The 14,516-nt window shown below is 45.4% G+C and overlaps 1 long non-coding RNA gene across 1 annotated transcript; it reads right to left on the reverse strand.

The window, feature by feature from the left end:
* Positions 1-3,354: 3,354 nt before the first annotated feature.
* Positions 3,355-8,656, reverse strand: LOC309333668. The gene is made up of 3 exons (XR_014152658.1): positions 8,261-8,656; positions 5,529-5,745; positions 3,355-3,458 (listed from the first exon to the last, which is right to left on the reverse strand). It is a non-coding gene; the product is annotated as an uncharacterized lncRNA (long non-coding RNA).
* Positions 8,657-14,516: the final 5,860 nt, after the last annotated feature.

The following is a 14,516-nucleotide window of genomic DNA, read 5'->3' on the forward strand; positions in this document are numbered from 1 at the left end:
TACCGGTAATTTCCCCCCCTTTGGTCAAGATTTTTGTTTAAAATTCCTTTTATAATGTAAATACAGACATATTGACTGTGAATCCTGGAAGCCCTGCACCCTGCCTTGCAGGCCTTTTCCCACCTGGTCTGAGAGGGAGGGCCTCTTACTGACCCCAGATACAAAAGCTGAGGCTGCTGAACAGAACCTTGGACTGGAGAGGGTTTTATTGGGAGTGGTTGTTACTGATATCAATACTCCTTTTTCATATATTTGTTTTAGATGTTATTATGATCTAGGTGGAAATGTTCGATTTGGTTGTGTACTTTTGGGTGTGTTTGATTCAGTGGCGTAGCGTGGGGGGTGCAGGGGGGGCCGGCCACACCGGGCGCAACATCTGGGGGTTAGGGTTAGGGGGCGCAAATCCACGGGTTAGGAGGCGCAAATTACTTGCCTTGCCCCGGGTGCTGACAACCCACGCTACGCCACTGGTTTGATTTATTGTTTATGGCTACTTTTGTTATTTTTGAAATCATGTATTCTTTTATGCTGAAGGCTGCCTGGAAGTTCTCAGCACCCCTAAAAAAACTACAGTTCCCAGGCAGCTTTGTGGGAAGCCGCCTGCTTTCGATGTACGGCGGGGTCAGCAGCTGTTTAAGAAGAATGCAAAAGCAATGGTGAAGTGTTTAATGTTACATTTCTTGGGGGCCTCAGACTTTCCATCCATTTCTGTCTTCCCCTCTTGCCAAGAAGTGTTATTTTGCAGGAACAAACGTCAGTTATTGACTATAGATAAAGGAGGTCGAAAAACATTCTGCCAAAGAGTTATCCAAGCCCCATTAATCTCCATTAAACAGCTTTATTGTAGGAAGACACGTTAGCTGTACGCTTCATTTTGATCTTGGTCAGTGATTAAGGCATTTTTACTAAACTTATGCCCCTTATAAATGCAGCTTGTGAGTTGAATGGTTAAAAGCTTGTAATGTGAGCGGTTCCTCTCTGCTATTCATTAAATAAAGATTTTAATTTTTTGGCTTGAAACCTGAGGTCCCTGACCAAAACCACAAACATTACTATGCTATTCTGCCTTGGTCAGGCCCCACTGGGCATCCTGTGTCCAGTTTTGCATGCCCCAATGTAAGGGGGACATTGACCTACTGGAAAGTGTGCAAGGGAAGGCAATGACAATGGTGAAGGGTCTGGAAACCAAGCCTTATGAGGAAGGGTGGAGGGAGTTGGGTATGTTTAGCCTGCTAAAGAGGAGACTGAGAGGAGATATGATAACCATCTTCAAATATCTAAAGGGCTGTCACATGGAGGACAGGCTAGGACCCGAACCAATGGATTCAAATGACAAGAAAAGAGATTCTGACTCAACATTATAAAGAACCTTGTGGTGGCAAGCGTGGTTCTACAGTAGAACAAGCGCCAGTCCACCTGTGAGACAAGGTGAGGCAACTGCCTCAGGTGGCAGGATCCACAGGGGCAATAGATCCAGCCTCCAAGGAAGACATTGTCCTCTGCTGCTGCTGCTGCAGGGGTGGCACCGATGACTGTGGCATTCTCATCAGCAGTCCCTCGACACAGCCTATACAGAGGCCTCTCAGTGAATAGGAGGCACTGCTGGTCTCCTTCCACCTCTAAGGAGGAAATGGCAGGGGCTGCCTTTCAGGGTCTCTTGGGGTCCTCACTTGCCCAGCGTGAATCAACCCCCCAAACCCAATGACCTTTGATTTCCACTTCCACTATTGGGTAAGGTTTATTTGATTCCTCCATTGTTCCTACTGTAGATTTTCACTCACCCCTTCTTCCCTAGTGGGAGCAGGGGGAAAGTTCACCTCAGGTGCCAAAATGTTTTGGGCCAGCCCTGACTGGAATGGACTCTCATGGAAGGGGGTGGGCTCTCCTTCATTGGAGGTTTTTAAGCCACCTGTCGTGGATTCTTTAGCTGGGATTCCTGCACTAGGTGACCCTTGGAGATCCCTTCTGATCCCACAATTATAAGATTTTATAATTATCTCTTGCAACTTTACAAAGTTGAGGGTGCCTTTCCCTTCACAAGTTCTTGGGAGAAACTTAACCAGCAAACAGCAATTTATAAAAGCAATCAGCTCAGAGCTGAACTCACATTCTTTTGCACGGCGGAATGTGGGTCCCGCCTCGGATATTTAAACTTATCTCAAGGCAAACAGCTGAACGTGAAATTAGGGAGCTGCATGAAACAAAACTGATTTTAAATAGTCAGTTGTAACATTTCCTTATTCTTTTGAAGTCTTGCAAATGGACTCAGCTAAATTTAGCGGGCTTGGTGCTAGAACACCAGACACTGTTTTGCTTCGAAGCCGTTGTGCAGTACTAAGCATTCACTTTAACAGATAAAAACTCCAATGCACCAATGCAAATGGCCCCTATCAGAGGCACTCCCTAGTTCTTGCATCCATAACTTATTCTGTTGTAAAGGTTTACTAAATTACAAATGTGAAAAATATTTTCTTTTTTCTCACCTAATTGTTGGAAGAAGGGACGCGGGTGGCACTGTGGGTAAAACCTCAGTGCCTAGGACCTGCCGATCGTATGGTCGGCGGTGCGAATCCCCGCGGCAGGGTGAGCTCCCATCTTTCGGTCCCAGCTCCTGCCCACCTAGCAGTTCGAAAGCACCCCTAAGTGCAAGTAGATAAATAGGTACCGCTTTATAGCGGGAAGGTAAACTGCGTTTCCGTGTGTTGCGCTGGTGCTGGTTCGCCAGAGCAGCTTCGTCACGCTGGCTAAGTGACCCGGAAGTGTCTCCGGACGGCGCTGGCCCCCGGCCTCTTAAGTGAGATGGGCGCACAACCCTAGAGTCCGACACGACTGGCCCGTACGGGCAGGGGTACCTTTACCTAATTGTTGGAAGGGTAGCAATAAGCTTGGTACATATTATCACTGATGGCAGGAATGTAAATTGGTGATTTTTGGAATTTAATTTTGACAGAGATGATAAATATTACTATTTGTGGTGTAAAATTAATGTGACTGGATATGTCTGATGAGACCAATGTAGATATATAGTCCAAAGAATTGGTCTTATATATCACCTTGCAGCTCAATGGAAAATCTTACATTGGATGCTTGGTACCACTCAGTCTTGAACAGAGCTATAGTAGAGAAAATAACACATAATTTGGAGTTCTAGTCCTTGTCAAAATTTCGAATTATTTTAGAAGAACTTTTTAGAAGAACTGACATTCCTTTATTACAGATTCTACCTTTTGACCTACGAAGCTGCCTTGTTCTGAAGGAGGCCTTCGATAGCCCAAACCTGTCCATTTTTTCTTGCAACGGAAGTGAAAGTCGATCAGATCCCTAGAGATTGATTGAATGACAGATGCAAAGGACTGAATTCACAAAGTTCCCTGGGAAAAGAGTATTCCTCATTGCTGAACTCTGTGCCTTCTCCCCATCTTTGGATTCATGCTGCTTTGGGGGTATTTCGCAGGAAGCTAATACAGCGGAAGACAGAAATGGGATTCAAGATGACCTTAACAGATTGGAGAACTGGGCCCAAACTAACAAAAATAAAATTCAGTTGGGACAAATGACAGGATCTCCACTAAGGCAGATATAATCAGATGCAGAAATATAGGATGGGGAACAAATGAAAAGGATCTAGGTGTTTTGGTAGGCCACAGGTTTCAGAGCATTAATCCTGCTTTTTGGTCTTTTATCAGCTTTTGATACCATTGACCATGGTATCCTCCTGAACCAGCTATGGTGAATGGGATTTGGGGGCAGTGTATTACAGTGGTTCCTATCCTACCTTTATGGTTGAGTGACACAGAGTTGACACTCTGTTTCTCAACAACATCTGAATCAGAAGAGACTGTGCAGTCCCTGGGCCACTGTCTAGTCCTAGACCCAGTGGTGAAATGGATGGTGTGTAGGGGAACAAGCTGAGCTTGAATCCTGCAAAACAGAGGCACTGTGGGTGAGTAGCTCCCATGTCTGGGAAATTGGTCTGTTGCCTCTGCTGGGTGGGGTTGTGCTCCCCCTGAAGGAGCAGGTTCAGAGTCTGGGGATACTTCTGCATCCAGCTCTGTCACTGGAGGCTCAGGTAGCCTCAGTGGCTAGAAGTGCCTTTTAACAACTGTGACTGGCTTGACAGCTATGGCCACTTCCTGGACTAGGAAATCCTCGCTCATGGTAGTTCGTATGTTGGTTACTTCAAGACTGGATTAATGCAATGAGCTCTATGCGGGGCTTCCCTCGCGCCTGATCTGGAAGCTGCAGTTTGTGCAGAATGCTGCAACACAATCGCTGCAACACTTGTCAGCATATAACACATGCACTCAGATATCTGCTATTGGGTCAAGTTCAATGTGTTATTATTAGTATATGTAAAGCCCTTAACATATTGGGACAAGTTTGCCTTCAAGATCACCTTCTCTCACATGTGCCCACTCTACCAATTTGATCAGAAGAATTGGCATTGCCACGGGTGTCACATAATACCTGTTCCACATTTGTAAGAACTTGGATCATTTAGTGCAGCAGCACCTACAGACTTTAGAACTCCCTGTATATTGAGATCAAGAAGGTGCCTTTTTGGTGCCTGCTAAAAACATTCCTGTTTAGACAAGCCTACCCAGATGTTTACGATTTTAATCTGTTTTAGTCTTTTAACTTTTTTAATGTTTTAAAGTAGGTTTGTGAATTCTTCCTGATTTTGTTTTATCTTTGAGAAGTTTTGTTTTGTTTTTACAATCAAGCAGTGTACAATTTTTCTGAAATAAATAAATAGTGTTAAGCTTCACAGTTTAACCGTCTTCATATATCACAAACTTAACAGTCAACAGTGTGATGCGGCAGCAGAAACGGCTAATGCTATTCTAGACTGCATCAACAGAAGTCCAGTGTTCAGGTCAAGGGAAGTCATAGTATCACTTTGATTCTGCCTCGGTCAGGCCAAATGTGGAGTCCTCTATCCAGTTCTTGACGCCACAGTTTAAGGAAGATATGGACAAGCTGGAAGAGGGGCAGAGGGAGGAGACCAAGACAATAAAGGGTGGGGAAACCAAATCTTACAAGGAATGGTTGAGGGTGTTGGGTATGTTTACCCTAGAGGAGAGGAGACTGAGAGGTGACATGACAGCCATTTCAAATACAATACAGTGGTACCTCAGGTTACATACGCTTCAGGTTACATACGCTTCAGGTTACAGACTCCGCTAACCCAGAAATAGTGCTTCAGGTTAAGAACTTTGCTTCAGGAGGAGAACAGAAATTGCGCTGCGGCGGCGCGGCGGCAGCGGGAGGCCCCATTAGCTAAAGTGGTGCTTCAGGTTAAGAACAGTTTCAGGTTAAGTACGGACCTCCGGAACGAATTAAGTACTTAATCCGAGGTACCACTGTATCTGAAGGGCTGTCACATGAAAGAAGGAGCAAGCTTGATTTCTGCTGTTCTGGAGAGGAGGATTAAAAAAAAAGGATTCAAATGACAAGAACAGATATTCTGACTAACATTAGGAATAACTTTCTGGCAGTAAGAGCCATTTGGCAGTGGAACAGACTACCTTTCAAGGGGATTATTCCTCCTCTGTTGGTTTTTAAGCAGAGATTGGGTGGCACTCCATCCGGCAGGGATTCTTTCACTGTGATTCCTGCATTGGAGGTGGTTGTACTAGATGACCCTTGGAGTTCCTTCCAACTCTGCCGTTCTTTGATTCTACATCTCCACTTATTTGAAGACAGTGTGGAATGAGAGCTCAGGCTGTAGCCATGCTGGCCTTTCTGTAGTGAAGAAACATTATTTTTTTTAGCGGAAGGCAAGATGGATTGTTTCAATTTTGCTAGGAACAGAAACCCATCCCCAGTTACCTAGCAATCGGGAAATTGTACACAGAGGGGAAATGCTATATAGTTCTGGCCCAGCCTGACCACTCAGCTGCAAGACATGCACAACCAACCCTGCATTTTACTGTCTCCTGAAAATTTGCTTGTCGCTTTCCTATATTACAAGACTTTTCCACATTTTACATTTTGTTAACTTTCAAGAGATCAAAGGCTGCTTAAATAAAAAAAAAATGCTCTCTCCACCTTGCTTCTAGAAATACTTCCTAGAATTTCTTGCACGGATTCTCTGTGTTATTCTTCCTCCTCCTTTTTTAAAAAAACAATAAATGGGTTTTGTGATTAATTATCCTGGGTAAATAACCTCCAAAGGCACATCTGCTCCCCGTTTGTTTGCACATTCAAAGGGTAAATCAGCTTTTGAAGCTGAAGTGAGCTAAAAGTTGTGAAATGTTGGAAGTGTTGTGATTCTTGCAATGCAGGGTGTTGAACTAGATGACCCTGGGGGACACTTTAAGCTCTACAATTCTATGAACTTCATGAAAGATTGCAGACAAACAGAAAGGCTGCAAATGCTCCTAATTTTGCAGCAATGTTGCAACCATTAAAATGGCTGTGTTGGCTAGTGGGTGGAGCACATTTTTCCCTAGACATGTTGCAGTGGAATTCGACAAAAATATTGTCCACATGACGTGGCATTATCTCCTGGTCCTTTGAAGAATTCATCATTTTGGTATTAAGTCTTTTTATCCTCTGAGACCAAGGCGGGCAACAGGTATTCCATGGTGAAACAATTAAGACCATAAGAACATCATAATGGGAGCACTGTTGGATCAGGCCAATGGCCTGAAGTCCAGCACCCTTTTCTCACAGTGGCCACTCAGATGCCTATGGGAAACCTGCAAATAGAGCCTGAGCACAAGAGCTATTTCCCCTCCAGCGTCTTCCAGCAACTGGCATTCAGAAGCATGAATACCTTCAGCTGTGGAGAACAGAACAGAGCCATCATGGCTAGTAGCCATCAATAGCCTTCTCCTCCTCCAGGAATTTGTCCAATCTTATTTTAAACCATCCAAGTTGGAAGTCACTACCACCTCCTATGTGGGTGAGTTCCATAGTTTAACTATGCGGGATGCTTGCTTTGTCTGTTATGAACAGAATTTTAACTTTTGTATGTTTGAAAGTACTGCTGTAATTTTTTCTTGATTTTCCTCTTTTATCCTTTTATAAACTGATTTGAGGGTGGTGGTTGTTTTTTGTCTTTCTTTTTTTTTTTTACAATCAAGTGGTGTATACGTTTCAGGAAACAAGCAAGCAAACAAACAAACTGAATAGTAATCCAGCAGGCTTTTCTTATGTTCTTACGTTCCCACTGGGCTACATCGCTGCACAGCCTGTTTATTGTATTTTGAGAGTCTTCCTTTGCTGCCAGCCAAATCTAGACATAATGAGTGATGCTCAGGGCTGGTGCGCAGGATTGTCACGTTGATAGACATAATAAGTCCCAAAGAGTCAGCAAGGAGGCATGGCTGAAACACTCCAGAATTTCCCATAAAATGCAAAGTGGTTTTCTCCCCAGGGCACTTCTGAAAGGGAAATTCAAAGGTTGTCTGTCAGCAGGCTTTTGGAGTGGGGGTGGGTTCCATCTGAAATTCCTTGTTTGTCTGTATGGACAGCCCTCAGAATGGCAACACTGTGATCATAGAATTATACAATTATAGGGTTGGAAGGTACACCAAGGGCCATCTAGTCCAGCCCCCTGCAATGCAGGAAGCACAGCTAAAGTGTTATTGACAGATGACCATCCAACCTCTACTTAAAAACCTCCACAGCAGCAGAGCCCCTCAAATGACAGCCACTTAAATTTGCTGATGTTCAGAAGCTTTTAGCAGGAAGGAGGCATAGCTTTTCATGCTGTTCGGGTGGTTCCGCCCCACCCTCCCCACTCAGTCTCCCTCACCTTATGGGACTCATTAGCAGTTAAACATTCCCCTAGCTAGCACCCCCACCCCACCCAGAGGCTGTAGGCCTACTTGGCTCCCAGAGAGAAAAATTGGAAAACATCCATACACAGACAACCCCCCCCCCCCCGCTTTCTACCATGCTGAGCCTTTATCAGCACTTAATTAAAACTTGACAAGAAGATTAACACAGAGAGGGCAGTTTTTAATTAAATTAATATCACATTCAATTTTCCAATCCACTGTTGCGCACCAGACACCTGCAGATCTTAATACAAAACCAAACAAATCGAGAATGGAGGGGAAAGGCAGAGGTAAATGAAACAGGAGTTATTTTGAACTCCCCTTCCCCATCGGCCCTTCCTATTCGCCTGTGATTTTCCATTCTGACCTGGAGTATCAATAAAGACATAAGGGGAGCCCACAAGCAGGTCCCAAGCACAAGAGCAACTCTCCTGTGGCTTCCAGCAACTGGTGTTCAGAAGCATTCCTACCTCTGACCATGATGGAGCCATCCAGGCTGGTAGCCGTGAAAAACCTTGTCCTCCATGAATTTGTTCTTTCAAAGCTATCCAAGTTGGTGGCCACTGCTTCCTCCTGTGGCAGCAAGTTCCATAGTTTAACACCACGCTGTATGAAGAAGTGCTTTTTTATCTGTACCAAATCTTCCAACATTCAGCTTTGTTAGATGTCCATGAGTTCTACCGAGTGCCTTTGAGATTTGGGGTCTAAAATATATATTTTTTGTTGCTTGACATTTCACTTGGTAGTGCTAGACCTTCATTGCCATGACACAACCATGCTTCACTGGGTACCACGCTCTGGATGGGAGAATGAGCTGCCAAGTCACATGGTCCATATCAGCGTCCCACAGGAGAAAGAGCTTGGGGTTGGGTTTCATGATATTCAGGATCACCCCTGTGGAGTGTGACTAAGCTGTTGCTGCCTTCTGCTTTCCATCCTTGACATCTCTCTTTGAGCACACCTAGAGGGAGAATCATAGAACTGTAGAGTGGGAAGGGTCCTCCAACGGTCATCTATTCCAACCCCCTTGCAATGTAGGAATCACAGCTAAAGCATCCCTGATGGATGGACCCCTAACCTCTGATTGAAAACTATCAAGGAAGAAGAGCCCACCACCTTCCAAGTGAGTCCATTCCACCGTTGAGCAGCTCTTGCCCTCAGAGCTCTTACCCTGCCTGGGGTTTAAATGGAATCTCCTTTCTTGATAACTGGTTTTCTCCTTCTTTCGCTCTCTGTTTTTTAGAATATTTATTGAAATTGACAATGATGAGATCCCCAGATACTTCCACCATCCTAGCCCTTAGTTGCTGATGTTCCTTCGTTTACAAGCAGCACTCTGGGCTCTGGCGGAGAGACGGTTCATGTAAACATTGACCTGAAGGAACTTGAAATCTGCTGTCTGCTGAGTTTGCATTTCCATCCACAAGACCCAGAGCAGAGGCTGCCGCCACCACAATTAAGAGTTTGACGTTTCCTGCAAAGATTGGGAAATAGCCTGCAATGGAGTAAAGTTTAGGTTTTGCAAACAAAAGCACCACTCCCTCCATTATAAGAACTTTAGAAGAGATCTGCTGGATCCGGCCAAGGGCCTATCTAGCCCAGCATTCTCTTCTTAAAGTGGCCAAGCACATGCTTCAAGTGGAAGCCTGCAAGCAGGATTCAAGCACAAGAGACCTCTTCCTTATTTTGTTTTCCAGCAAGTGGTATTCAGAAACATTGCTGCCATTAATTGTGGAGGCAAAGCATAACCATTCTGGCTAGAAGCCATCAATTGCCCTCTTGTCCATGGATTTGTTTAATCCTGTTTAATGCCATCCAAGTTGGTGGCCCTCACTGCTTCCTGCAAGAGGGAGTTCCTCAGTTTGACCATGCACTGCATGAAGGACTTTCTTTTATCTGTCCTGAACCTTCCAACATTCAGCTTCATCAAATGTCCAGTGATTTAATAACGTTTTAAATGCTGTAACCCACCCTGGGAATTTAGGGGGGAGGATGGAAAATACATACATACATACATACATACATACATGCATACATACATACATACAGTAAAGAAAATGATAGTGCCATGAGTGTCATGAGATAGAAAGAAAAAATATTTTATCTATCCATTTTTTCCAGGCCATGAATAATTTTATAAACTTCTAGCATATTGCCTCTTCCTCCCCCTTTCTCTGAAATGTCCAAAATGCTGCAACCTTTCTTCATAGGGGAGTTGCTACATCTTGTCCTTGAGCATTTAGGAATTATTATTGCAATGCAGACAGCTTTAACCAATTTAACACTGTTCTATCAAAAAGCTCAGGTCCTGCTTGTGTATTTCTCTTTGGGGCATCTGGTTGATGCCTGTGAGAAGAGAATGCTGTTCTTTGGTTCCTACAAGTGGTTTGCCTAATGCTACCAAGGGAACTCCTAGCCCCAGAAATACTTATACTGTATTTTCCACAGCCAGAAACATCATAATCCAGGCTCTGAGACGCTCCACCAGACCAGCTCCTGTTTTTGTGCAATTTCCATCCCCAAGATGGTGGGCGGAGGCATATTCCAAAGACCCCTCTGTGTGCCACAGCTCTCTCTGTCTTTGGCCAAGTGACCCTAAAGGCTGCCAAGAGATCCTGTTGCAGCCCCACTCGGCGTTTTGATTTTCCACAGGAAGCGGGACTGCCCCGTGGCTGATTTCCGAGGGTGGCTGCCTCCTGCCTCCCCCCCCCCCCCCGTAAATGATATCGGCCCCCTTTAGCTTCCGACAGGAACCAGAAAGGGAGGGACGTAGGCCGAAGCCTGCAGAGAAGTAGCCTGCAGGAGGCCCTTGACAGAGGGGCAGGGCAGCTTTTAGCAGGGGGCTTCCCAGCCCCTATAAGCTGTCAGAAGGAAAGTGAGTCCCCCCCCCCCCGCCACGTCCTTCCCTTCAGCAGTGCAGTCTGATGTTTAAAAGAGGGCACCCTATAGAGAGCGTCTTCAAAGGCTCCCACTGGGGTGTCCTCCAGGTTCAGTTCCACCCTGCCCGTTGACAGGCCTTTCATCCTCTGTCTCCGTCCTCCTCATTATGGCCTTCTCGCCCCCTCCTCCAGCTTCCCCCTCCCGAAATCTCTCCGACCTCTTGCAATGGCAAACTGCCCGATAGGAACCAGCTGTTGATTCCAAGGGAAAAAATACCTCTCACAAAAGAGCTTCTCTCTGTAATTTCTCGGAAGCAGTCTCAATGAAGGTGGTGGGGGAATCATCACTGGTCACTTGTACTTCATGACCTATTCAGATTTTTAATTTTTATTTTATATACTCACACCTTTTCTCCAAGGAACTACATGGTTCTCCTTCCCATTTTATCTCCCGACAACCACAAGAGTAGGTTAGGCTGAGAGAGACACCGACTGTCCCAAGGTCATCTAGTGAGCTTCCTGGACAAGTTGAGGTTTGAACCCTGGTCTCCCAGATTTAAGTCCAGAACTGATACAGCCACTCCAGAAACAAAACCCAAGTCACTCCTACATACCATGCAACATTCCTCAGATGAAAATAGGGACACTTCTCAGTCCCCTGCCACAGACCCTCCTTGACCCCACATTTTTATCCTATCTCCCCACAGAGCATTTGCTATCGAAAGGAGGGCAAGTGCCACCCCCACTGCACCAGTGGGGCACAGCACCCACGCCCTCCACCATCCTGAAAAAACAACAACCCTCAATCCTGATTTTATTTAATCTATTATTTGGTAGATTTACAAAAAGTAAAACACACAAATCAATAAATCACAAATGAATAAACTTTAGAAAAGGGGCCAAGATTAGATGCAGACACACAAAGCATTACTATTATTTAAATCAAGACTCCTTGTGCTCTGCTTCATTCCGTTCCCCCTTTCTTCCTGCCCAGGGAGCCCTGCCCTCTGCCTGCCCCTCAGAGCTGCATCCTCTCCTCCTCCTCTTCATCCCTCTCCAGCAGCCACTACAAGCTGCCCATAGGAAGTAGTGGCCAGAGAGAGGACATGGAGATGCAGTGGCAATGCAACAGGATGTGCCCTTGCAGCTGCCACCACCACTACTGCTGTCGCTCAAGGTAAATTCTGGCTTATCCTCCTGCCCAAGCTAGGCAGCAGCGGCACTGGTGGAGGAAATAGGGACATTCCTGGATGGCTTTTGAAATGTCCCTGGAAAATCGGGGCACTTGGAGGGTATGCCCCCATGCCCTGAAACTTTTCTTGAGACAAAGGCCTAAGGCTCCTTCAGTATGGCACTAGCCTTATGGACTAGTCTGTTTCAGCCTCTCCATCTTCTTCCAGCCTAAGTCCTACAACCATGTTCCAGAGGCATCAGAGCAAGAAGCATATTCATTACAGTGGTACCTCGGGTTACATACGCTTCAGGTTACATATGCTTCAGGTTACACACTCTGCTAACCCAGAAATAGTGCTTCAGGTTAAGAACAAAAATCGGGCTCCGGTGGCGCGACAGCAGCAGGAGGCCCCATTAGCTAAAGTGGTGCTTCGGATTAAGAACAGTTTCTGGTTAAGAACGGAGCTCCAGAACGAATTAAGTACTTAACCTGAGGTACCACTGTATTGACATCCCAGTCATGTCTGCACAACTAACTCAGTACTGGGCCTCCTTTGCAGAGTGGTAGCTCCATCCCCTTGATCACTCTGGTTGCCCTTTTCTGAACAGCTTCAAACTATACAATGTCCTTTTTGAGGCAAAGTGCCTCCCATCAGGAATTCCATGGTAATCCAAAGGATTTAATTTCCATTGAGGACATCATATTTCCGCTGGTGGATAATCAGGCCCCAACTCTCTTTGGCATATTCTTCTCCCTGTTGTTCTCATATGCTTTCAGCTCAACAGAAGAAGGTATGTACATCCAGTCAAGGAGTGACGAGAGTCTGCCCAGCAATTCAGCAGAGAGGACACACTGTGTCACCACAAGACCCACAGGGAGGTTTGGAAAACTGCTGATTTTGGAATTTCTATGGAGGAGGGAAGGTTGAAGGGCAAAGGATGAAAAATGAGATGGTCTGGGTTGTTTTTGTCATGACATCCAGAATGAAATATATTCCCAGCTGGAGGCAAAGAACTGATGCAGGTCCCTCCACCTTTATCCTCACCATGTGCAGGGATGCCGGGAGGCTAGGTGTGGGGAGCTGGTATAAATACCCAGGACCCAGTGGTCCAGAAGCAGGCCTGGGACCCAACCATCTTTTTATGTTTTTGTAGTCTCATTAATTGTCAATTGTTTTTTACATCCATTGTAGAATCAGTGAATTTCAAAGAAAATAATGATATGGAAAAGAGGATACAGAGAGGTGGTATGACAGCCACCTTCAAATATCAGAAGGGCTGTCACATGGGAGATGGAGCAACCCTGTTTGCTGCTGCGGAGGGCAGGACCCATGGCTTCAAGTTACAAGAAAGGAGATTCTGACTACATACCAGGAAGAAGTTTCTGAGGGTAAGAGCTGTTCGGCAGTAGAATGGACTCCCCTGGAAACTGGTGGACTTGCCTTTGTTGGAGGTTTTAAAGCAGAGGTTGGGTGGTCCTCTTTCAGATCCCTCAGCTATGATTCCTGCATTGCATTGTGTTGGGCTACATGATTCTTGGGATCCTTCCCACATCTACAATTTTATGATTTTAAATTCTGAAAATAAGCAGAACAGCAGCACAGAGGCACCAACAGTGGCATTTCATTCTGCAGCAGAAGTCCTGTTCTTTTTAAGCATAGATTGGATGCCCAGCTGTAAGTGACTCTTTGGTTTCATTGCAGGGAAAGGACTAGATCAGGCATAGGCAAACTGCAGCCCTCCAGATGTTTGGGACTACAATTCCCATCATCCCTAGCTATCAGGACCAGTGGTCAGGGATGATGGGAATTGTAATCCCAAACAACTGGAGATCTGGAGTTTGCCTATGCCTGGACTAGATAACCATTGGGGGTACCTTCCACTTCTATGATTCAAAGCTGTTCTTACTGCCATTGTGTGTGTCCCTCTGAGGCTGCATTTCAAAGAGTTGACAGCCACCCTCTAAAACAGAGGCCAGCTTGTCCAATGGCACAGAGAGACACGCTCCCTGTGTCAGGGAAGACCCTCTGAGCCAGGAGCAGTTGCCCTTTCCTTCCCCCTAAAATGGGCTGACTACAAATCCGAAACCATGCTAACATGCTAAGGAACAGCAGTCTTGACCTAGTACTGAATAAACATGAGCTCACTTTGGCTGGTGACCTGTATGCAGCCAAATGCATGCATATATATATATATATATATATATATATATATATATATGAGAAAGTGTGTGTGTATGGAGACAGGATGAATGCATGGGAGAGACAAAGATTCGGAATCGGTGGGTTGCTATGGAGACAGGTCAGATGCCTTTTGTTCTTCCATTCCAACGCAGCTTAGGGAGATTTGAAAAGAAACACCCGTTTGCTTTCAGGGGCTCAAAGAAGTGTATTCTCTTTCTTCTCCAGAAATCTGAGATAAAGAAAAGGGAACAACGAAGTATTTGGGAGCTTGAGCTCCAACATTTAGCTACAATCTCCTCTGAAGCCAGAGGCAAATGAGAGTGTTTTCCATGAGGTCTTTGTAGGGGAACCTGCAAAACCTGTTTGACTGGAGTCATACCCCCTAAATGCCACACAGTGGCTTGTTCTCCTCTTCATTTTATGCTCTCAATGACCCCGCAAGGTAGGTTAAACTCCTGGGGAAACAGTTCTTTAGCACTGCGAATGGCCAT

Source organism: Podarcis erhardii, assembly GCF_964252035.2.
Source record: "Podarcis erhardii genome assembly, chromosome: Z".
NCBI classification, from domain to species: domain Eukaryota; kingdom Metazoa; phylum Chordata; class Lepidosauria; order Squamata; family Lacertidae; genus Podarcis; species Podarcis erhardii.